Below are 24,061 nucleotides of genomic sequence, written 5' to 3' on the forward strand. Positions count from 1 at the left end.
GGCCGTTTAAAAAAAAAATTCATAACTGAATATATTGCTGTTTACATCTGATTTGTGTATTTATTTATGTTTAACAGCAACTCTCCTAATATGTATTTGTTGGCAGACAAATTCAAGATTTTTATAAAAGAAAACCTTCTGTTCTACTTAAGAAGTATCCTATTTATGTGCAGTATCTTTCACAGATTAATTTCACTATTCAGTTTACACACTAATACAGAAACAAGTTTCTGCATCAGTGTTCCAGTATTATTCAACCAGGAAAGTTAGCATAACTTCAAAATTTCAAAAAATATCAAAAATTGCAAAAGAACAATAAAAATATTTCCAATAAATTCCAATGAAACAAAAAAAATCCCATGTTTAGAAAAAATACGCATTTACTTTACGACGATCTGGGATCTCATTACTAACATCAGTGATATATCCAAACCTGATCTATCAGGTTTGGATATATCACTGATGTTAATAATGAGAATCTAAACTGGCATCGTCTACAATACAGTTCATGTAAACTTTCTATGGTATATCATGCATTCATACTTCCTGCAAAAAGTGGAGGATGTTCTTTTGTCAAGTGTGATATCCCATGCCAAAGGTTATCAGACCCATGCCTGTTATAATCTGCTTTAGCTCAAGATTTCCTTGCCTCACTTTTGCGTTTACTGTTCTGCTAATTCTGAATACTATACCAACCTTATTGATTATTTATCTATAAAAGCTAACCATATACACTGATTACCCAGTCATTGAGATAATCTGCCATGAAGATTTCAATATCCATAATGCACATTGGCTCCTCTTTCTACCTTTGCAGATCAGATTAGAAAATAAGCTGAATGCTGTTTGCTGCTAGTAATGATCTAACCTAAATAATTTGCCAGTTGATCAGAATACCAGATATCCTTATCCTTCTCCCAACTCTCTTAACCTTTTCTTAAACAGCTCTCCTTCCAATTACTGTGTTGATGTTAACTCTCTTCATGGCAGTTCTGACCTTAACTTTCTAGCCAAATGTGGTCTTGTATTCTATCTCATTATAATAGTGCTAATTGAAATGACTGTCAAGATTTCTATTTCTGTGATCTGATTGTTGTTTCATTTTCCTGATCCAAGCACTTGCTCTGATCAAATAACTGAAAATTATTCCTTTGTCCTGGTGATACAATGGCAAAATCACTGATTGATAACTGACTGATGACAAAAAAAAAAAAGATTTCTTGGTATCAGCCTTCTTCTCTGAGACTTGTTTAGATGACCAAGGGAAATCTCTTTCTCCTATTCCATGAACTGCCCATGCTATGTCTCCTCTGATCTTTTATCAGAAAAATTCTCAGTAGCCTTGATGCTAATAAGTTTCTCCAAATGGTATCCCGTCAATTGTGCTAAAAACATTTGCTCTAGAATTAACACTTATCCTGTATCACTTGCTGGCATTCTTATTTGATTATTTTCTCAACAACCTTTATCCAGCTTGTCTCTAAAAAGGGAGATAAAATTAAGCCATCATCATCCACCAAAAAAGTCATCAACAGCCAGATTCTTCACTACCTGGAAACCCATCAGTTAATTATTGATAACAATGGGATAGCTTTGACAAAAAAATTCTGCAATATTCTTCCATTCTTGCTCTACAGAAAACTTCCTCACTAACCTTACCAATGGAAACAGGCCATGGAAAGATTTGGGGAAACCTGTGTGATTGCCTTTGCCTGGCCATTGTGATTTTCTTACCAAGTTATCATTTATTGGTCTCCCTCCCGTCCTTTATAATTGAATTGCCAGTTTCTTGTCTGGTTGTTTATTATGTGTCATGGTGTATGTCTTCTTCTCATTAGATTTCTTTATCAATGCTGGAGTAGCCTAGAGTTCTGAACACTTTCTCACACTTTTCTTTTCATCTCTCTTTCTCTCTCTAACTTCAGATCTATCTAGTTTTACAGTTGAGAGTACCTACCCTTTATTCCTCTTCATTTTAGAAACCAGCAATACCCAAATGATTCAGCTTTAAGATTTTTCAAAATCAGTGTCTTAAATGCCAATCTCCTCATCATTCTCAAGTGGTGAAGGTAATCTAATTAATTTCTGTGCTATACAGTCATGGGATATATTTTGTCATGGGATAGCTTTGACAAAAAAATTCTGCAATATTCTTCCATTCTTGCTCTACAGAAAACTTCCTCACTAACCTTACCAATGGAAACAGGCCATGGAAAGATTTGGGGAAACCTGTGTGATTGCCTTTGCCTGGCCATTGTGATTTTCTTACCAAGTTATCATTTATTGGTCTCCCTCCCGTCCTTTATAATTGAATTGCCAGTTTCTTGTCTGGTTGTTTATTATGTGTCATGGTGTATGTCTTCTTCTCATTAGATTTCTTTATCAATGCTGGAGTAGCCTAGAGTTCTGAACACTTTCTCACACTTTTCTTTTCATCTCTCTTTCTCTCTCTAACTTCAGATCTATCTAGTTTTACAGTTGAGAGTACCTACCCTTTATTCCTCTTCATTTTAGAAACCAGCAATACCCAAATGATTCAGCTTTAAGATTTTTCAAAATCAGTGTCTTAAATGCCAATCTCCTCATCATTCTCAAGTGGTGAAGGTAATCTAATTAATTTCTGTGCTATACAGTCATGGGATATATTTTGTCATGGGATAGCTTTGACAAAAAAATTCTGCAATATTCTTCCATTCTTGCTCTACAGAAAACTTCCTCACTAACCTTACCAATGGAAACAGGCCATGGAAAGATTTGGGGAAACCTGTGTGATTGCCTTTGCCTGGCCATTGTGATTTTCTTACCAAGTTATCATTTATTGGTCTCCCTCCCATCCTTTATAATTGAATTGCCAGTTTCTTGTCTGGTTGTTTATTATGTGTCATGGTGTATGTCTTCTTCTCATTAGATTTCTTTATCAATGCTGGAGTAGCCTAGAGTTCTGAACACTTTCTCACACTTTTCTTTTCATCTCTCTTTCTCTCTCTAACTTCAGATCTATCTAGTTTTGCAGTTGAGAGTACCTACCCTTTATTCCTCTTCATTTTAGAAACCAGCAATACCCAAATGATTCAGCTTTAAGATTTTTCAAAATCAGTGTCTTAAATGCCAATCTCCTCATCATTCTCAAGTGGTGAAGGTAATCTAATGAATTTCTGTGCTATACAGTCCTGTCTTGTTGTTACCAAGAAGGAAGATCATACTTCACTCCTTCTTATTTTTGATAACTTTCCAACTTCCAGTGAACATCAGCTTCTCTTCTTGGACTGGCTTTGATATCTAGTTTATCAATGTAATATGCTTATGCCTGGATAGTTTTCTCAGTCTATTAAAAAAAAAAAAAAAAAAAAAAAAAAAATAAAAAAAAAAAAGTTTTTTTTTTTGGTTCAAAACACTATTACTATCCTGTCACTTGGTATAGATCCTTCGACACTTCTGTGCATCTCAGAAAAAGGAGAATCCATTCTGATAATAGGGTAATCAGTACGTATTGTGGGATGAGTTGTTTATTATTACCGGTTGGAAAATTAACTTCTCTTTTATGATTATTGTAGTTAACTATGTTGCTTGTATAACAGTTGGAAAATTTTACCTATAAAGCACGTGATTTTGCGTGTTGGCGACCAATTTGGATGTCCTTCATTTCTTTCTCCCTTCAGCATGAATTGACTATTCTTGGAAAAGACGCGAAGCAGAGACCTACAAACGGTGGGCGAACTATAAATCCCAAACCTGATTGACTTTAGAATGTTGAGCTTACATTTGGAGTGGTGCATCCAGAACCTCTCTACGTTCTTGACTGTATACAGAATCTGAGAGCTTCCCTAATAAATGACCCCTCTCTCATAGACTCCCTTCATTCACTTTCTCATTGGTGCTCTGCTTCTACATTATCCTTTTTTTATAAATACTTTCATTAGCATCACTCCACAGAACTTGCTAATACCATTACCTCACTATCTAATCTTTTAAGAATGCATGCAGCTGCTGTTTAACATCTATATACAGTTCATCTTCAACCATATTAACCAACTTATCCTCTTCTTATTCTTTCATTTTCTCTTTCTACATCTGTTCTTTGGAACAGCCTTTTTCATACTGCTTTTCCCAGTGAATACAACCCTCCCAACTATTCAAGAAACTTGTTGATAGATTCTTTCTCATTGACATTCCTCCTCTCTCTCTCTCTCTCACACACACACACACATAGTATTGTTGTGGTATAGATGCTGTGATATCTCGTGTGGGGCTAGAATATATTAAAATAAATAGTCATTCAACGTTATGCAATGTATACCATGCACTCAGCAATGGTACTGGCTAATTCTATAATTAGCCAGTAAACTTGTGTTTTTAATTTTTCCCCTCCTCTCTTTCTCTGTCTCTACAGTGCTATAAGTTTACAATATATTAATGGTATGTTTTGCAAAATATTATGGTAAAACTTCTGAATACAAACTCTGTTATGTTTCTTCACTGTTTTCCTGAGCACACTCCTTTTTTTTCTTATGAATTGGCATCAAATACCACAGGAGTGAAAATAACTAATTGATAGAACTATCGTTGAATGCTTTCTTTGTATAGAAAAAAAGCCACAAGTTGTAATAAAGAGATGCCTAATGCAAGGAGACAAAATGTAATTCAGAGCATCAGTAGCATAAGATGGAACTTTTGTAGTGTGCTGATGTGTGTCAGATCTTATCAGTGCATTGCTGAGATTGAAATGGCATCTTTTTAATTAGGTTTCATGGTTATACAATCGGTAGTTCAATGTTTAAAGTGGATAATCATGAGCCAGTTAGTCTCATTAGCAGAAAAATTAAGAATAGCATTCATGATATCCTTGATATGGTTCACTTGTTGCGTAAATAGTCATTAAACCTTATTTAATATATACCATGTAATTAGCAAGAGCCAGCCACCTATTAACATTTTATTGGTTTGTGGTGTTCCCATGAATGGTACCTTAGTAGCCAATAATCTTGTGTAAGTTTCCTCTCCTGAAGAACACCCTCTGCCTGGTCATTCTCAACCTTGTAATCTTTGTCACTGCAGCCATACTAAATGGGATAACCTCCAGATCAGTTATAATATACCTGTATACTTTTGATGAAGATGTCATTAGAAAAATAATCATTGTAATGGCTGTAATGAGAGATTTATTTGGATTTCAGCAAAGCCTTTGATAGCATTTCATATAAAGATGTGCTAATTAAAATATGCCAAGTAGGTGTCAATAATCTAGTGAGATTGGTGGGAAAATGATTGACAGATATCTGTCAACTGATTAGGCTTTCTGATCCTAAAGGCACATCGCAACATTTTAAAAATGTTACTGATTTATCTGTTTTGCTGAAGTGAGTTTAAACACCGTAAAAGAAATTTTGTATCATCTCTGCAGTCTAAACTATCCAAACTGTAAAATCAATCTCCTAGTGTCAAACAACTGTTTTTCCTTGTCCAAATCCACTAAACAAGTTGGAATAGATGCAGAAGAGAATATCAGATGACCATCTCCACTCTCTAATACTTGTGCTTTTCTGTTAACCATATCTTCCAAGTATAGCACAGAAGTCACCTCTCCTCTCAGTACTTTATTCAATAATCTTGCATAAGTTTCCTCTCCTGCAGAACAGCAGGCCTGGTTGGCTAAGTAGACCAGCTGTTCTGTAGGAGAGGAAACTTACACAAGATACCCACTCTCCAACCAACAGGTCGTGGATTGAATCCTGCTGGGGGGGGGGGGCATGGATGTTTGAGATTGTCGTACTTTGTATGCTGCTAGTGCAGTATGACCTTTGCAGTCCTTGCAGTATTAAAACCATAAATCATCATCAATATCCTACAGAACTTCCTCTCTCTGGGCATTCTCAACCTCATAATAATTAGCAGTGCAGCTGTGCTACTTCGAATGACTTCCATAGATTGCTGCTTCCACTTGTGATCCACACCTGTCAGTCTGGCTGGCCTAGTGGTTAATGTAACTGCTTTCCCTCCAACAGGCTACCAGTTTGAATCCCCCCCCCCATGGGCATGGATGTTTGTGATTGTTTTTAGGTGGCAGGAGAAGTTCATTACTGCTTATTGATTGAAGTGACTTGAAAAATTTCAGTTTTGTTTCAAGAGCAGGGCCCAGAATATGTAAAAAACATGCAAAAAAAATAAATGAAATAATTTAAAATGATAAAAAAAAATGTACCATAGCTCACCCATGGTAATGATACAGCCTTTCAATGGTTGAAGACACATTAAAAAAAAAGAAAAAAAGTTTTCCTTGTTCACTGGAAACAGTAAACAAGGAGTATTATCTTGAAGTAATGCAACGTCTTCATGAGGCTATCAAAAAAAAAAGGCTTGAGCTTGGAGGGAAAATCAATGGATGCTTCATCATGATAATTCGCCTGCACACATACATCATTATTAATCTGTAAATTTTTTGGCGAAAAACTTGAAACAACAGTGATTCCACAGCCTATTACTCTCCTGACCTTTCACCAGCAGACATATTTTTTATTCCCCAAATTGAAATTAACATTGATAGGCCAACATTTTGAGTTGTTTGACTCAATATTTAAAAAAAAAAAAAAAAAATACTAACAGAACTGTGCAATATTTCAAAAAAAAAAAGAAGCATTCCAAAAATGTTTCAAAGGATGGAAGAAATGCTTGCAGTGGTGTATACAAAGTGAGGGAGAGTACTTTGTAGGCGATCAGGCTGAATAGCTACTAAGTTAGAGAGAACAATTTTTTATTTTAATAGTTTCCAAATTTCCCAGACAAACCTCCTGCAGGTCATTATATCCTTGCTGAATCTCACCACCATCCTAGTCAAAAGACTGGAACTATTATGACTTTAGTACATCATAGTCATTCTTTATGTTCTTTGGATGAACTTTTACAGAAACAATTAAACATATTTCATTTCTACCTTTTTATCTAATTCTACCTTTTTAACAATTCTACCAATTCTAATGGTTTATTCTAATGGTTTATCTAATGGTTTTAAGATTCTTTCATCAAAAAAACCTTTTAACAGTTATAATATCTCCATCTCATCCATCACAGAAGAAGTAATTTGCATTCCTATCCCTCATGTACAAGGAATTTCTGAACATATAGCAAATGTTTTGAAAACATTGAATACTTTTGTTCTTTCTCCCCATCAGAAATATCTCCACCTTTCTTGCTTCTTCTAAGGAAAGCAGTTTCACCTCTTAAGTTTTCCTGCCATCTGCCAGATTCCTTGTTCTTGTGAGTTATATTATTTTGGACAAACCAGAAGATCTATTTTTATTCATCTGGAAGAATTCTAGACAAATAAAAACAGATCTTCAAGTTGTTTATTAAAGTCCACAAGACTTATATTAAATATTTAATAAAATTAAATACCATGAACCTGAACAGTGTCTGGACTTGCAGAGCACTATTGACACTAAGCATAGTGTTTTTGGAAGTTTTTGCACTTGGATATACTATAAATTAAAGATGCCAAGAAATTATATTCTAGGTTTAATCCTTTATCCAAGTGTAAGCAAACTTTGCTTGGCACAAACTTTGTTTGCTTACATTTGGATAAAGGATTAAACCAAGAATATAATTTCTTGGCATCTTGAATTTATAATATAACCAAGTGGGGAAAACTTCCAACAACTATCTCTAATTCAGAGTATTTTAATAATAAGGTGTGTGACACCTTTTGGCTACTCATATATGGAATTATGACGTCTGCATTACTTCAACCTTGGTATCACCTCTGGTTCTGACTCCCACTAATGAGACCTCAATAAAGGTCGAAACCAGTCTGGGTAGTTACCCTTCCCATAGCGCATAGAATTATATATACACATAAGGTTATGTGCTTTGCATTATGGGATACTAAGGCAAGTGATGTGAAATTATAAACTTCTATATACGAGTTGCCCCAGTCCTGAAAGTAATTCAGGTGCAAACTTTATTTGCTTATACTTGGATAAAGGATTAAACCAAGAATATAATTTTTTGGCATCTTTAATTTATTAAAACATAGAGTTTTTAAGTTAGATAAGGCTAAAACGGCCTTGCCTACTCCCTATGTGGGAACAAAAAAGGCGTTAGCCGATTATTTTTTGAAATATAGAGTTTACTGGGACAAGAATTCTTCGTAGCAGTCATTTCTTCATAGAAGTATTTATAAAGCAACGTGTGAAACTTTATATCATTGTCCTAACATAAGCAGATATGATAATCTATATCTATCCCTTTTATGTGAGATAGTACTTTTTAAATCTTCTAATCTTTCCTAACTTAATTTAACTTAAGTAATTTAAAAAGTACTAATATATAATATATATATACGGAGGCTGTTCAATAAGTTATAAGACTATATTTATACAGAAAGCAGATTACCTTTAATCATCATCATTTACATTGTCTTTTTTGAAGTAACTACCGTGAGACACGATGCATTTGTCCCAACTTGCGTCCACTTCTTAAACACATGTGAAAGTCCATTTTTTGAGAGTTCTTTCAAAACCGCCTCCGCAGCTTTTATACATGCTTTGTTGCTTTCGAAATGGCGGCGCGGCCTCTTGTTGGTTTCTTGAGCTGAGGAAACAGCCAGAAATCGCACGGTGCATGATCAGGATTGTATGGAGTGTATGGTAGGATATCTATGTTGTTCTTCTGCAAAACGTCTACTACACAACCAGCAATATGTGATCTTGCATTATCGTGGTGCAATAAGAAGCCATTCTTCAGCATTGGATGTTTCCTTTTGACTTGCTGTACCATTGTCCATAAAACATCTGCATAGTATGAGCCGTTTACAGTATTCCTGGGTTCTACAGTGTGTTGGTAAACAATGCCTTCGTAGTTAAAAAAACATTATGGTCATAACTTTACCAGCCAATTTTACAGTTTTTGCTTTCTTGGGGGTAGGCAAAGATGGATGCTTCCTTTCACTTCTTTGTTGTTTCATTGTAGGGTCATAGTGATACAACCAAGCTTCATCTGCTGTAATGATGCATTTTAAGAAGTTGTCGCTTTCTTGTTCCAGTCTTTCTTTCCATCCTGTGCACACATCCACTCGATGCTGCATTTGCTCCGGTGTCAAGAGTTTGGGAATCCATCGGGCACAAACATGTTTCAGTCCCAAATGTTCAGCCATGATTGAGTGAACACTTCCCACAGAAATATTCAGGACAACATGCAGCTGGCATACTGTAATTCTGTGATCCTCCTTGATGATAATCGCTGTTGTGTTGATCATTGTCTCTGTGATGGACGTTGAAGGTCTTCCCTCACATTCAAGATCTTCCACATTTTGCCTTCCTTCCTTAAAAGTTTTATGCCAGCGAAAAACACTTGCCCTCGACATTGCTTCATCGTGGAAAGCTTCACGTATCATGTTAAAAGTGTCCGATGCCGATTTTTGCAAACGCACACAAAATTTAATCGCATAACACTGTTCCAAGTACACTTCCATTTCGACGACTGGTCGTGGTTTGTAGGCGCATTGAAACAAGCTTGCATTTAGTCACGTGACACTCTGGCACATCAGCCCGTATATGCCATCTATCAACCGCTTTTGTTTATACAGACAGCAACATTCTTTCTTCCACAAAGATTAATATTGTGATGAGTGGTTTTGCGACAGTAAAATTAGTCTTATTACTTATTGAACAGCCCTCATATATATATATATATATATATATATATATATATATATATATATATATATATATATATATATATTTCTTTTTTATTATTATTTTAAGATAGGAAATTATCGACTTAATTTAGTTATCTTAATTTACATTAGCCACTCAGGTGGTGATTTTTAGAATTGTCCGTTATTGTTTAATTGCCTTTCTGTGATCCTGTACTGACAATGCCTATGACATTAAGGTGAAAATTCTACATTAATGAAGTTTTCCTTGTTTTTTATATTTCTTTTCATTAAGCCAACTTGCAGTATTTCATTATTGAAACAAATTACCAGATTTACAATATTCTAGATTGCCTTTTGCCATTAAAATTCATCCATTAAACATTATTTCCTTTCCCTTTTGAGTACATTATTGCTATTGACAATGGGTGAATAACAAAACTATTTTCTATACAATGCATTTTTGGTGAATGGCACATCTGGTTTTCCCTTTCAGTCGTTTTTGACTGTAGGTGACTTTGTAGGCATTGCCCACAAAGTATTCCTCATGAGATTTTTACAGGGTAGTTCACCATTACTTTCCCCAATCCCTAAAATTTTATCCAGGCTGAGAACTGACACATGGCTGGGACGTATTCACGATTGTAATTCATGTGTGTTCACAGGGCCGGTTTGCCTGTTCTGGGGACGAAAAACCTGAATTTCCAGGTGGGGAAAAAACCCTACCTCCATATGAGACCGGCTAACTCACCTTTAGTTGAAAGAGAACAAATATTCCTCATGTCACTGATGGGAATAGAATGCGGGACTTTCCGACCAAAGGGCTTTGTCTATACTGACTGAGCTATGGATGCTCTAATGGCACACCACCAAACTTAATTCATTGAAGCACGCACACACACTACCTGGAAATGTGTATTTATGCTGCAGGTGCTTATATAAAATAAAAGCATCTGCAGAAAGAACTTGATATTTTGATTTCAAATTGTTTATTAGTATAGGTATTACTTTCAAGCCTTCATTGAGTCTGATGACTCATCACTAGGGATCCCATTTTTTGAAAACAAAAAACAGGGACACAATAAATTTTGTAGAATTAAGAGTTAAGAGAAATAAATTTTATTCATTAACATTATGTATTTTAAAATAAAAAAATTAAATATTTATTTGAATTTGAATTTGATTTATTAATGTAGATAACATAAATGTTTATACATACGTCAAATAAATAGAATTCTAATAACAACACTTAAACACAGATGACAATACTTAAACACTAACACTTGTTAAATCAAACATTAATAAGTATATGAAATATAAAGACATAGAATAAAGATATAAAATGTTAATATGTCAATAAAACGGGAACTACAATGTGAATACAATAAAATATAAACAGCACGAGCCTTATGTGTATTGTGTAGATGCATAATATCTGAAATTATATGAAAAATAAATTAATTTCATTTAAAAATTAAAAAACAAATTTATAATTAATTTTTAATATATACCTCCTCTCTTCCTTATTCTGCCTCTTTTTGTACATTAAAGCTGGTCGTTGCCTGTCCCATTTTACTGCTACTTGCAGAATCATTATTATATATGGTTGAAGAATGGATTTTGTGCCAGAGTTGTCTATTCTTAGACTAAATCGAAAAACTCTGAACATGACATGTTTCTGTAATGGGTTTTAACAAGCATGATAGATTTAACTGTGTCCAGTTGCAGGCGATTCCTTTCATTTGTCCATAACGAATTCATCAATGAAAAAATTCGTTCAATAGAAGCATTTGATCCCGGTAAGGTCAAACAAAAACTTATAATTAAAGCTATTTCACTGTAAGTAATTTGTTCCTTTTTAAAATGATCAAAGATTTCTTTCCACCTATCCTCAAGTTTACAACTGGCATTATTCCATTCATTAATTTTATACTTGCATACATTTTAACATGGCTGTACTCATCAAATAAGTTCCCTTCATTTAAGTTGAAATTTGGTAAGATGGTCTTAATTTCTTTGACACATTCCATTAAATTTTCCCAAGATACAGATTGTTCAAGCAAGCCCATTCCATTTTAGTAAATACACTAAACTGATTTTGAGTCCATTCTTGAATATATTGAATTGCAATGAAGTAGAAATTGGAGATGTCTCTAAATGATGATTCAGTCATTAAACCTTCTTCACAAAGATTTTTCATTTCAATTTTCACTTCACTGGGTAAATACTTCTCATTTTCACGCAATAAAATTTTCATAATAAGAATGTCAATCTCTTTTTTTACCTCACAACCTGTAGCATATCTCTTTCGATTTGCTGGATTGCCTCAGAAAACATTTTCATCTGATTTTTTAAAAATAGAAGATAAATGAAAGGCTTCTTATCACTGAAAACATATTCAAAATAGTTGGACATTTATCTTGAGACAAGAAATAGGATTTAAGCCCATCGTACATTTCAATAAAATGAATTAAACATGGCTGCAGTGAAAGCCATCGTGTTTTGCTATGACCTAAAATAGTCTTGTATTCAGTTTCAACAAAATCACAAAAAGATTTCAGACTTTCGACTCTGACAGTGAATTGGAGAAAATGCTCGAAAACTTTACCCCAAATTGTTTGAATATCTAATCAGGAATGTTATATTTTTGGGCAGCATTTAAAATGTGATCACAAACTAGATCAGAAGTTTCTCCAGGAAGGCTAGAAAATTCTAATATTTCTGTTGAAATCTCTTTATCATCGAAATACCTCACATTGATAGGTACACTCTTAAGATCAATATGATTAGATGCATCTATGGATATGCAAAAATATTTTACATTCCTCAGATCTTCCAATATTTTACTTTTTACATGTAGTGATAAGACATTGGTAATAATAGCCTTGCACTTTGTTTGTGCACATGAAAATTTCTTATTCAAGAATTTTTTTAAAATAGAGGACGTACAATCCATAGATTGGAAACTGTGATTGTGTTTAATTGCATGAGAAACAAATGTAGCCTTTTGTGCAACCAACTCCATTTCTTGGCTACCTAACTTTTGATACCCAAAAATGATGTCAATGATTGACTTGAACTTTTTGCAGACACAGCAGACTTGTGCTTTTTGGTATTGACATGGCCAGTTATATCTGCCTTACCTCTGTGGCCAGTGTTAAATTCTGCATGGCAGACACTACATTTCGCTCTTGAGCTATCATCACAATCGCTGCTTTTTGTTATGAAAATGAAAGGAAAAATATCATTCAATTTTTCATTGAAATTACACTTTATTTTGGACATTTTGTAACAAATGGTATAACTTTATTAATTTAAAAAATACAATATTCACAATTAATATGAGAATGTAAGAATACAAAATAAACAGTTCAAAACTAGTTTATATCACATACCCTGTAGCGATATAAAAATAGTTTAGTGCCTAACGCGTGAAGCTTAGTTCGCATAGCATATGACATCCGATGGTCCAAAATGTTTCTCATTGGTTGAAAGAAAATGAATTATCGTGGCGCGTCAATATTCAAAAACTTGTCAACCAATGAGAAACATTTCAGACCATCGGATATTGTATGCTATGCAAACTAAGCGTGAGACAAAAGATTGCTAAAAATTTACGTCCGACCAGATGAACGAAATTGATGCCGTGGTTGCGATTAGTTAAACATACAGTTGGGCGACTGTCTCCCTCATTCTGACATTCTTTTCTCCGGCTGAATGAAATATATGGAACTAAATCGTTTTTCCAAAATTCTAACGTTCTGGTAATTCACCGAACTACAAAATAAATATGTTTTTTGTTTTGTAAACATACATTTTTAAAAGCACCCAAAGATGTTACGACTTGTACTTATTATTATTAGAAATTTTAATATTTTTATATTCTAAAAAATCCGGGACATTTAGCATCCCGACCTAAACATAGCGGGATGCCGGGACAGAAGTAATAAAACTGGGACTGTCCCGGGCAAACCGGGATGTATGGGATCCCTGCTCATCACATGAGAATGAACACTCACATCCTACAATAACTGTCATACTTTTGCTCAACATGTTCAATGTTGAAGCACTTACCACCCACTCCAGCAGTTCATTCCCCTCATTAACCACCTGCTAAGTAAAAAAATCTCCTTTTCCCTTCCTCACAAGATCTTGATACTGTTTTAAGGGATAATCTCTTGTTTTTGCATCATCCATTATCCTGTGTAATAATTCCCTTATATCTGTTTTATAGGGTCTTCTCACCAACTTATTTTGTCTTGATCATATCACTTATCACTCTTCTTCCTCCTCCTATCTGCCAGACTCTGAAGCCTACATTCCCTTAATCTGTCCTCATACTCAATATCCTATAGTTCTGAGACAGTCTTAGTTAGTCAACATTGCATGCTCTCTCTCTCTCTCTCTGCAATGTTTCTTTATCACCAATATAGCCAGGTAACTAGATCTGTGCACAGAAATCCATATGAGGCTTAATTAGTGTCTTATATAGTGGAACCATTACCTCCATATCCTTATGTGTCAAGTGTTCTTCACATTATGACAGCAATTTTCTGGGTAACCTATACAACTTTTGTGTTATGTTCCCTGAACTTCAGTTTCCTACCTACCAAGAACCCCCAGCCTTCTCCTTGAGCAAAGTTTCTCCAGTATGGTAAGCCTCATTCCATCTGACCAAGTGCATAACTTTACACTTAGCAACATTGAAATTAAGTGCCCATTCTTCAGCACAAACCTGTTCAAATCCTCTTGTAACAGCAACACATCAGAACTTCCTGACATTGCTCTTCTTAATTTAGCATTATCAGCAAACATACTGCATATCTCCTTTCACACTATGAACTATATCATCAATATGTAAGTTAAATAACAGTGGTCCCAGAACAAAATCCCATGGCACTCCACTTCTCACCTTCCTGATTTTAGGACACTGCGCCTCCATACACAACTCAATAGCTCCTATCAGTCAATCATCTTGGTAATCAAGCTACCAAATGACTATCCATACCCATCCTGCTCAACTTCAACAGTAATTCATCATGTGGTACTCGACCAACTGCTTTAGGGAAATCCAGATAAATCAAAGTACAAAAATCTACTCTCTCTAATAATATTATAAAATGTAACCAAATTACTAAAGCATGACCTCCACTTAACAAATCCATGCCACTCTCTTGAAAGATTTCCATTCTCATCAATCCAAGTTTGTATTCTGTCTCTAACCAGCCTCTCTAACACCTTCACCACTATGCTAAGTATACATGCTGGTCTATAGTTTGACACTACTGACTTGGAATCTCCCTTGTGTAGTAGCACTGTTTTTCATTCTTCAGGGACTGTTCCTGATGCCATTTAGGGATAAGAACCACAGTCATTTAGAACTTCATGATTGCCAAAATAGTTGTTAAAATATTAAATACACATCCTGAGAATTAAGCATGTATCCTTACATACATCCTTATGCATCATTACACATCATTACTTACATATCACTCAGAAAATCTTTATATAACATGTTGGTGAATTCCCATCCTCATCATAAGGTAAAGGATTCCATCAGGTTTAGGTGGGAGAAGAATTTCATTGCCTAGGTTGAGACTGCTGTTCTGCTTATTGGGAGCCTGAAGTAGCTTGAAAAAGTTTCATGTTGGTCTCTAGAGTAGGGTTTCCAGACTATGTAAAAAATTAATAAAAAATATATAAAATTAAGAAAAAAATGGGAAAAAAAATTCCTCACCCCCACCCATGGTACGAATGTACTATAGGCTATATGTGGGTAGGAGCCACATAAAAACATATTGTATGACAAACTTTAACTATGATTTGAAGTTTTCATAAGATGTGGGAATAAAAACTTTAGGCAACAAACAATAACTATCACTGGGTTTAATAAGTCGCAATATATAGAGTTAAACCTATTAGTTTCACCACATATGCTAGTGACTTCTTCTAGGTTATGAAGAACAAAAAATATATTCAATAAGCAGTGAACACAAATCATTACATAATTGAATATCTAGGAACCATTACACCAAAGTAAAACAAACATGATCGTGGAAGATGGCACGAGTCAGTCGTTATTCATTAGGTATGTCTGATAGTTGGCAGGAAAGTTAGTCTAACATGTTGAAAGATCTAATAAGTGACTTCCAAATGTCACATAAAATTATTCCTTGGTTTCTGTTGAGTGTGCCTTGTGAGTAATCACTAATAGTTGGATATTTTCTTTCATCTATTAACTCCTTCCACCATAAAATTAAATTCACTTTAAAATGAATGAAAATTACCTTTCCTAGATGTTTTAATTTTGAAAAAAGGAGAAGGCCTCACTCTTAGCTCACTACTGTAAGCTCACTCATACAAGTCATTACGTACATTTCTCTTCATTGTAGCATATATTGCAGAAATTAGGTATTATACATATGCTGAAAAAAAGGGCAATCTCTATTACAAGAGATGAAGAAACACTAAGAAGAATTACATTCTCTTCTCCAGCTTTTAGTGAGCAATGGATATTCTAAGAAAATGGTACAAAAAATACTATTCTCTGCTCTTCTCCACAACAGATCCCTGACATTCACTATAGCACCTCAGCTTCCATCCCTTATATTGGCAAACTTTCTCTCAAAATTGCCAATCTCCTGAAATCTCATGACATAAGAGGTAGCTTTCAAGCCCATGACTATATGAGCTCTGTTATGTTCACCTAAAGACCACAACCATTTCAACAAACATCCTGGAGTTTACACTATTCTGCATTCTTGTGGCCTTACTTACATAGGGCAAACATCTAGAAGTTAGTTTGGAAATTAGGCAGAAAGAGCATATTGGAGATGTCAATAACAACAGAGAAGACACCTCAGGCCTAGTATTCCACTTCTCTCACACTCATCATGATATTGAATTAGACAAAAGGTCCATGCCTTACATGAAAGACAACTTCAGTGCCTGCAACATCAAAGAGGCTACACTGGTTATCCACTCGCAAGGTACACTCAACAGAAACCAAGGAATAATTTTATATGACATTTAGAAGTCACTTATTAGATCTTTCATCATGTCAGATTTAAACTTTTCTGCCAACTATCATGCATACTTAATGAACAATGACTGACCTGTGCTATCTTTCATGCTCCACATGTTTCTGTTTTTACTTTTGTGTAAGCGTCCCTACATGTTCGATTTTAGTTACGTAATGATCACATTTACCACTTATTGTATATTTTTTGTTCTTCCTAACCCAGAAGAAACCACTAACATATGTTGCCAAAACAAGTAGGGTTAACTACATACAGGGTGTTCGGGATAAATTTGACAGTTTCGTAAGGAAAAAGAAAATCTTCTTTGTATCTATTAAATTTAATGAATTGACAAAAAAACATTACAGGCAGAGTTAATTACAATACTATCAACAAGATTTACTCAAAATAACCACCATTAGCATCGATCACAGCTTCAATTCTGCTTCGGAACCTCGAACAAGCTGATGCTACAGTCTCCCTGGGAAGGGCCGCAAAAACTGTTTTAATTTTATCCATTAACTGGGCTTTTGTATTACTGGAAGTGCGATTGGTGTCTTTTTCAACTGCGCCCCATACAAAATAATCCATGGGGTTAAGGTCTGGGGAGTTTGGAGGCCAAACATTTGAACTGGTGAAGTCGTAGAAATTTTCAGACAACCATTTTTGACTTTTCCCAGAGGTGTGGCAAGGGGCCGAATCCTGCTGCCATACATACGGCCTACCATTGGCTACCCTTGTTATCCAGGGCTTGACTACAGTTAGCAACTCCACGAACAAAGCCCGAATTCCAATGCCAGGGTTCTTCAACACCTGTTCCTGCAGATTTGCGAGGAATTCTGCTGTACGAACGCAATCAGATCGTCTGCTAGGGATCTTTCTTCTTGCTACATCCTCGTAGTCACCATTGCAAGTCTCTAGTTCATGCCTGATTGTTTTTACTGTATTCAGGGAGCATTGGGCATCAGTCGTAATATCCTTATTTTGATGGCGGGCACGAATCATCATGATACAAGTTATTCTCTTCCATGATTCAGGTGGGTTCCAGCTATCCATCCTTTCTGACATCTTGTATGTGAATGAAGAAGGGTCCAAACTTTTAAATGAAGAGAAGTGTGTGTTAATACATGTAACTTACGGAAAAATATAATTAATTATAAATATGTCAAATTTATCCCGAACACCCTGTATATTATGACCTATACAGAAAATGACACCAAGCAGAAGCAGGAGTTGGCTTCCTTCTTAACAAAAGAGCTCAAGAAACACTGTTAGGCTACAAACCAGTCAATGAACAAATCATAGTAGAAAGATTTCAGGCAAAATCATTTAACATATCAATAGTCCAGATATATGCACCCACATCTGACAGCACAGATGAGGATATTGACTTATTTTACAAAGATCTGACAGAGACAATAGAAACAATACCAAAGCAAGATGTGCTAATTATTGAAGGAGATTGGAATGCCAAAGTTGGAATAGATAATGATGGTTGGGAAAGCGTCATGGGGAAAATATGGTTTCAGAGAAAGAAATGAACGAGGTGAAAAATTGTTAGAATTTGCTGTAGACCAAGAGATGATGATTTGTAACACAAGATTCCAACAAAAGGAGTGTAGAAAATGGACATGCCGATCAAATGATGGAAAAACCAAGAACGTGATTGATATGATTACAATTAAAAGAAGATGGATAACGTCAGTACAACAGTGTCAAACTTTTCATGGGGCGAATATAGACTTTGACCATAGTTTAGTGATCGCAAACATCAAGTTCTAATTAAAAAAGAAATATAAACCTCAACATCAGAATAGAAGAGATATAGCAAGAATAAATGAAGCAGAAATAGGAAGAAGGTACAGAACAGTGTTAGAAGAGAAACTTAAAAGTATGGAGAAAGAAAAAAAAACTCGAATCCAAGAGTGAGAAGAGTAATGAAGGCGATAGAAGTTGAAGAAACAGTACCAGAAGAAGAGAAGATCAAGAAGAAATGGATTAGACAAGAAACACTGAAGTTAGTACAGGAGAAAAGAATGTTGAAGATAAGAAGGGGTACATCAGAACAAATAGAAGAGCAATATAGAAGAAAGTGTAATGAGGTGAAAAAAGCAGTCAGAATGGATAAGATGAAATGGTTAGAAGCCCAATATAGAACAGTTCTATGGAGAGAATAAAACAAGGTAGGTATACAAAATGATCAGAACCATTAATAGAAAGTAGCAACCAAAACAGACCACAATTAAAGATGAAAAAGGCAAAGTATTGATGAATAAAGAAAAAATTGTACAGCAGTGGACAAGATACTGTAATGAGTTATATGAAGAAAAACTAGATTTAAATAGCGTTGGGAAATTGACTGAAGAATTGAAGCAAATATCATCACCATGAGCATGATATGGACATTTTAAGAGGAGAGGTAGAAAATTCAATTGGATAGCTAAAACACAACAAGAGTCCTGGTAACGATAACATCACTGGATAAACGATTAAATATGGTGGTAAAAGTATGGTTACAGAAATGCACCAACTATTTAATATGGTATGGAAAGAAGGGAAATGCCAGAGGAGTGGGTAAAATCAATAATAGTGACATTATGCAAGAAAGGAAGTAAGCTAGAATGTAAAAATTATAGAACAGTTGCCTTGACAAGTCACCTTGGTATAGTACGCCCACAGATACGAGACCCTTCGACACTTCTGCGCATGTCAACAGAAGGAGAATCCATTCCGATAATAGGATAATCAATCTGTATTGTGGGATGAGGATTATTATTACATGTCGGAAAATTAACTTCTTTTATGATCATTGTAGTTTCTAAAGTAGTAACTATTTTGTTTGTATAACAGTTGGAAAATTTTATGTATAAAGCATGTGATTTTGCATGTTGTTGACCAATTCGTTCATCGCCTTATTTCTTTCTCCCCTTCAACATGAATTGACTATTCTTGGCAGTCTGTAAATGACAGCTCTCGCTTATGTGGTTGGACTATAAAGATGATGATGATATTGACAGAAAGTTTGAGAACACAATTGGAAGCATACCTTGCAGGTGCAAGGTATGCTTCCAAGCAGGATTTAGTAATGATAGAATTACAATTCAACCGATTTTGACAATGAGGTTAATAGCAGAGAAAGATAGGGAAAAAAATAAACATATATACTTGCTTTGTTGATTTTCAGAAAGCATTTGACAGTATTGACCAGAAAGTGACATAACAGTTCTGGAATCCTATGGAATTGATAAAGACTAATAGCTATATTAAAAGATGTTTATCAGAATGCAGTTGCAGCAGTTAGAATAGATGATGATTTGGGGAAATGGTTTAGAACAAGCAGAGGTACTAGACAGGGGAACCCAATATATTTCACAAAGGCTTTTGATAGAGTACCTCATGATAAGTTGACAGTCAAACTAGAGCGGATGGGGTTGGATATTAGATTAGTGCATTGGATTGGAGACTGGCTATCTGATAAGTATCAACAAGTTGTGTATGGGGGAGCGATATCCAGGAAAAGGAAAGTGGAGTGCCTCAGGGGTCTGTTTTAGGGCCATTACTGTTTAACTTGTATATTAATGATTTTGGTGAAGATTTGGATGGAGATATTCAGTTGTTTGCAGATGATGCAAAGTTGGGATGAACCATGAAGAGTAGAGATGTTGTGGCCTTACAAGAAGACTTGAATATGAGTGATTCGGCACGGAAATGGGGATGTGAGTTCAATGTTGCAAAATGTAAGGTTTTAAAATTTAGAAAACAAAGATGGGATGCAGAATTTATGCTTGGTGAGTATATATTTTTGGAGGTGGAGAAAATAAGAGATCTGGGGGTGATAGTGGATAAGGATCTGAAATTTAGGGGACACATAGCCAAAATTGTGAAGACAACACAAAGGCTTCTGGAAATGATGCAGAGGACACTGACTTGTAGAAGTAGGGAGATTCTTGTTCTGTTGTATAAGGCTTTGATTAGGCCACACATGGACTATTGTGCCCAGATTTTGTCACCTGGTTTTCAGAAGGATAAAGAGATGTTGGAAAGGGTCCAAAGGTGACTGACTTAAGTAGTTTCTGACCTCTGGAATGTCGAGTATGAGGGAAAAATTGAGATGATGTAATTTGCCGAGTCTGGTGGACAGGAGGAAGAGGGGGAGATATGACAGAGACCTACAAGTTGGTAAGGAGTTGTTATAAGATCAATGCTGGAGAAGTTCTACAGAAAATAGTGAGAGATTGGGGGAGAACCAGAGGTCATCCCTGGAAACAGCATAAAGAGGGTGTGAGTAGAGGAGTGAGAGGCTGGTTTTTTTCGTGCAGAGTTGTAAATGATTGGAATGCCTTGCCTGAGAGTGTGGTGTCTGCAAGAAGATTGAGTGTGTTTAAGACACGGTATGATGAACTGTGTGTGTGATAAAATGACCTCCCAGATGAGTCTTTGACTCCATGAGGTCTTGGGGTAATAATAATAGTAATATCACCAAGCATTTTCATCGCACATTTAGAAAGAGCAATGGACAAACTGAAGGAAGATGCAATGGCATGAGAATTAACAATCTCAGATTTGCAGATGACATTGTTATTATTGAAGAAGACGAAAGAGAACTACAAAAAACACTGATACTGTTAAATGAGGAAGGGAAGAGATTTGGACTTGTTATGAACTTGGAAAAAACAAAGACAGTGGTATTTAGTGAGAAGAACATGAAACAAAAGATACAAGTGGATGGAACTGATATAGAAAATGTAGAACAATTCACATATTTGGGAAGTAAATTAACATATGATTTGGACTGTAAAAAAGAAATAAAGGATTGCAAAGGGAAGAACAAATCTGAAGGCCATGGATAATATCTGGAAAAGTAAAGTGATCAGCCTGCAAACAAAACTAAAAGTACTGGAAACATGCATCTTTAGCAGTGTACTGTATGGATCTGAAACATGGGTAATAAATAAGGAATCAAGAAAAAGAATTTTGGCATTTGAAAGAACATGTTACAGGAAGATTCTAAGAATAGGATGGGTACAGAAAATCACAAATGAAGAGCTCTATCAGAAGATACAACCAAAAGAGAATCTAATGCAGAAGATTATAAAACGGAAGACACATCTGTAGAATGAGTGAGGACCGGAAGATAAAGACATTTATGTTTGGTATTTTGGATGGTTTAAACAGAAGAGGCAGACCATACAGAGAATGGATAGACGATATAAAGGACTGGTGTAGAATGGGCCTGCAGAAACTGCAACACTGTGCACTGGACAAAGAAAGGTGGAAGAAGATAGTGAAGGAGGCATCAGACACCAACAGGCAGAGAGCCCATCATGATGATGAATATGACCTATTAAATCCAGTATTAGTTATCATTTGTCACATTCATTTTTTGGTCAAAAAAAAAACCTACCTACTTATCAAAAGCTTTTTTCTTGTGAAGAGTTTTTCCAGAGATAATATTTCCATAGGTTTTCGGATTCCATTACCTGAACAATATAAAACCTGTATTGCTTTTCATAACTTACTTTAATGGTATTAACAATACCAAACAAACTATTTGATAAAAAAGATGTTTATTAACTAGCTTATATTTTGCTGGATTTCAAACTAGAAAAAGATGGTTTCTGAAGATGCTGGTTTTAAATCCAGTGCAATATAAGTTAGTTAATAAACATCTTTTTTATAAAATAGTTTGAGTGGTGTTGTTAATACCATTAAAATAAAATTCAACACCTAAGTTTGTCTGTTAGATTGTATTGCTTTTGATACATATTGTTCTTCGGTTAGTTGTTGAAGTGTATTCTTCTAGGAACATCCATCTTAGCATACACTGTTGTTCTGCATATTCCTGTCCTTTAGTCTTGGTTCTTATAGACTGACTGCTGCCCAACTTGTGCTGTTCAGTCTTATACTACTATTTATTTTGAAATTATTGGGATGTCTGAGAAATTCGACAACTTTTTTTTTTATTGAGTTTGATTATTTAGCTATGGACAAATCCTGATTAAGTAAACACACTGATTTGTTCAGTGTAAACATTTCTGCAAGTGCAGGAAATTCTTTTCATTTCAAACATGTGGAAAGGCTTATGTGTTCATAGTACGTTATTTATTTTCATGGTATTGATGACAACACAGAATAATAGGAAAATAATGTTTATTAACTTATTTGCTGATATTTCGTTGGTAATCCAGCATCTACAGAGCACAAATACAATAACAATTTGGTATAATAGTGGACTAGTTTAAAAAAAAAAAAATTAACAGACAACACAAGGTATTAAAGTCCTAATTAGTGCCATCTATATTGGAAAAAGAGAGAAAACAAATATTAATTAGATCTTAAAATGGCTGTCGCCCAGATTTTTGGTAAATTTATACAGTCATACTTGTTGAGGTTTGGAATATGTTTTAAAGCTTCTGTTGATTCCAAAAACTCTCTCTCTCCTTGATTTATGACTTCTGTGTAGCACTTTTGTTTTTTTCCGATTGATCCTGTGTGAAATGATATCCAAGGCATGGTCTGCTAGACCCGACTTGTCATAACAAGAGTGCCGGATGTATTTTTTATGTTCACCAATGAAAAACAGGGCACTTCATTAACTCCTGGATGTGATAAAGAAGAGCGTCTGTCCTTAAATGAATGGATGAGAGTTGTCAATTTGACATAAGGTTTAAATACGTTGCATAGCTGATATTTATTGAGCACTCTAGATATCTTTTCAGATGTGCCTTGATGTATGGGATGGTAACAGTTTTGCTGCAGTCTTGCATGGTAGAGTGTGTGTGGTGGGGAGCATATAGTATTTTTTCCTATCCTATGGAGATTATAGCCATTGGCAGGTGTGACGTAAGTGAGTGAGTTCAGTAGTAAGAGCATTGTCATTGGAACAAATAGCTTTAGCTCTGCAAGTTAGTGTTTTTAGGATTCCATACTGTTGAGCTGGATGATGGTGTGACTGTTTGTGCAAATATCTCATTTATGTGTGGGTTTTCTGTAAACAGAAAAAGTTAAAGAACCATCTGGAAGCCGTGTGATTAGTGTATCCAGTCATTAGCTTCCTGTTCCATTGTGAAATGGATTTTAGGGTGTTGGCTATTTAAAAGCACTAAAAATGTAGTCTAGCCATGTGGCCAAATATCAAACACATCATTAACATAGTGTAACCAAACCACTGATTTGAGAGTGGCTGTATTCATAGCTAGCTTTTCCAAGTGTTCTATGTAGAAATCAGCTAAAAGGGAAGAAAGAGGAGAGCCGATTGCTATCCCATCTAGTTGTTTGTATATTCCATGTAAAATAACCTGCATGTACTGTAAATTTAAATAGTTCAAATATATCAGGAGAAAAATGTGACTTTAGTAAATCAAGGGTTTTTCAATTGACAGTTCATTTGTAAATA

General features: G+C 35.1%; 1 protein-coding gene across 2 annotated transcripts in view; it reads left to right on the forward strand.

The window, feature by feature from the left end:
- The window catches only part of LOC150099478 (general vesicular transport factor p115-like), a 354,365-nt gene that overhangs the window by 98,678 nt on the left and 231,626 nt on the right, over positions 1–24,061 (forward strand). The window lies entirely within an intron of this gene.

Source organism: Typopeltis vanoorti, chromosome 14 (genome assembly GCF_054136105.1).
Source record: "Typopeltis vanoorti isolate ZY-2024b chromosome 14, IOZ_Tvanoo_1.0, whole genome shotgun sequence".
NCBI lineage: Eukaryota > Metazoa > Arthropoda > Arachnida > Uropygi > Thelyphonidae > Typopeltis > Typopeltis vanoorti.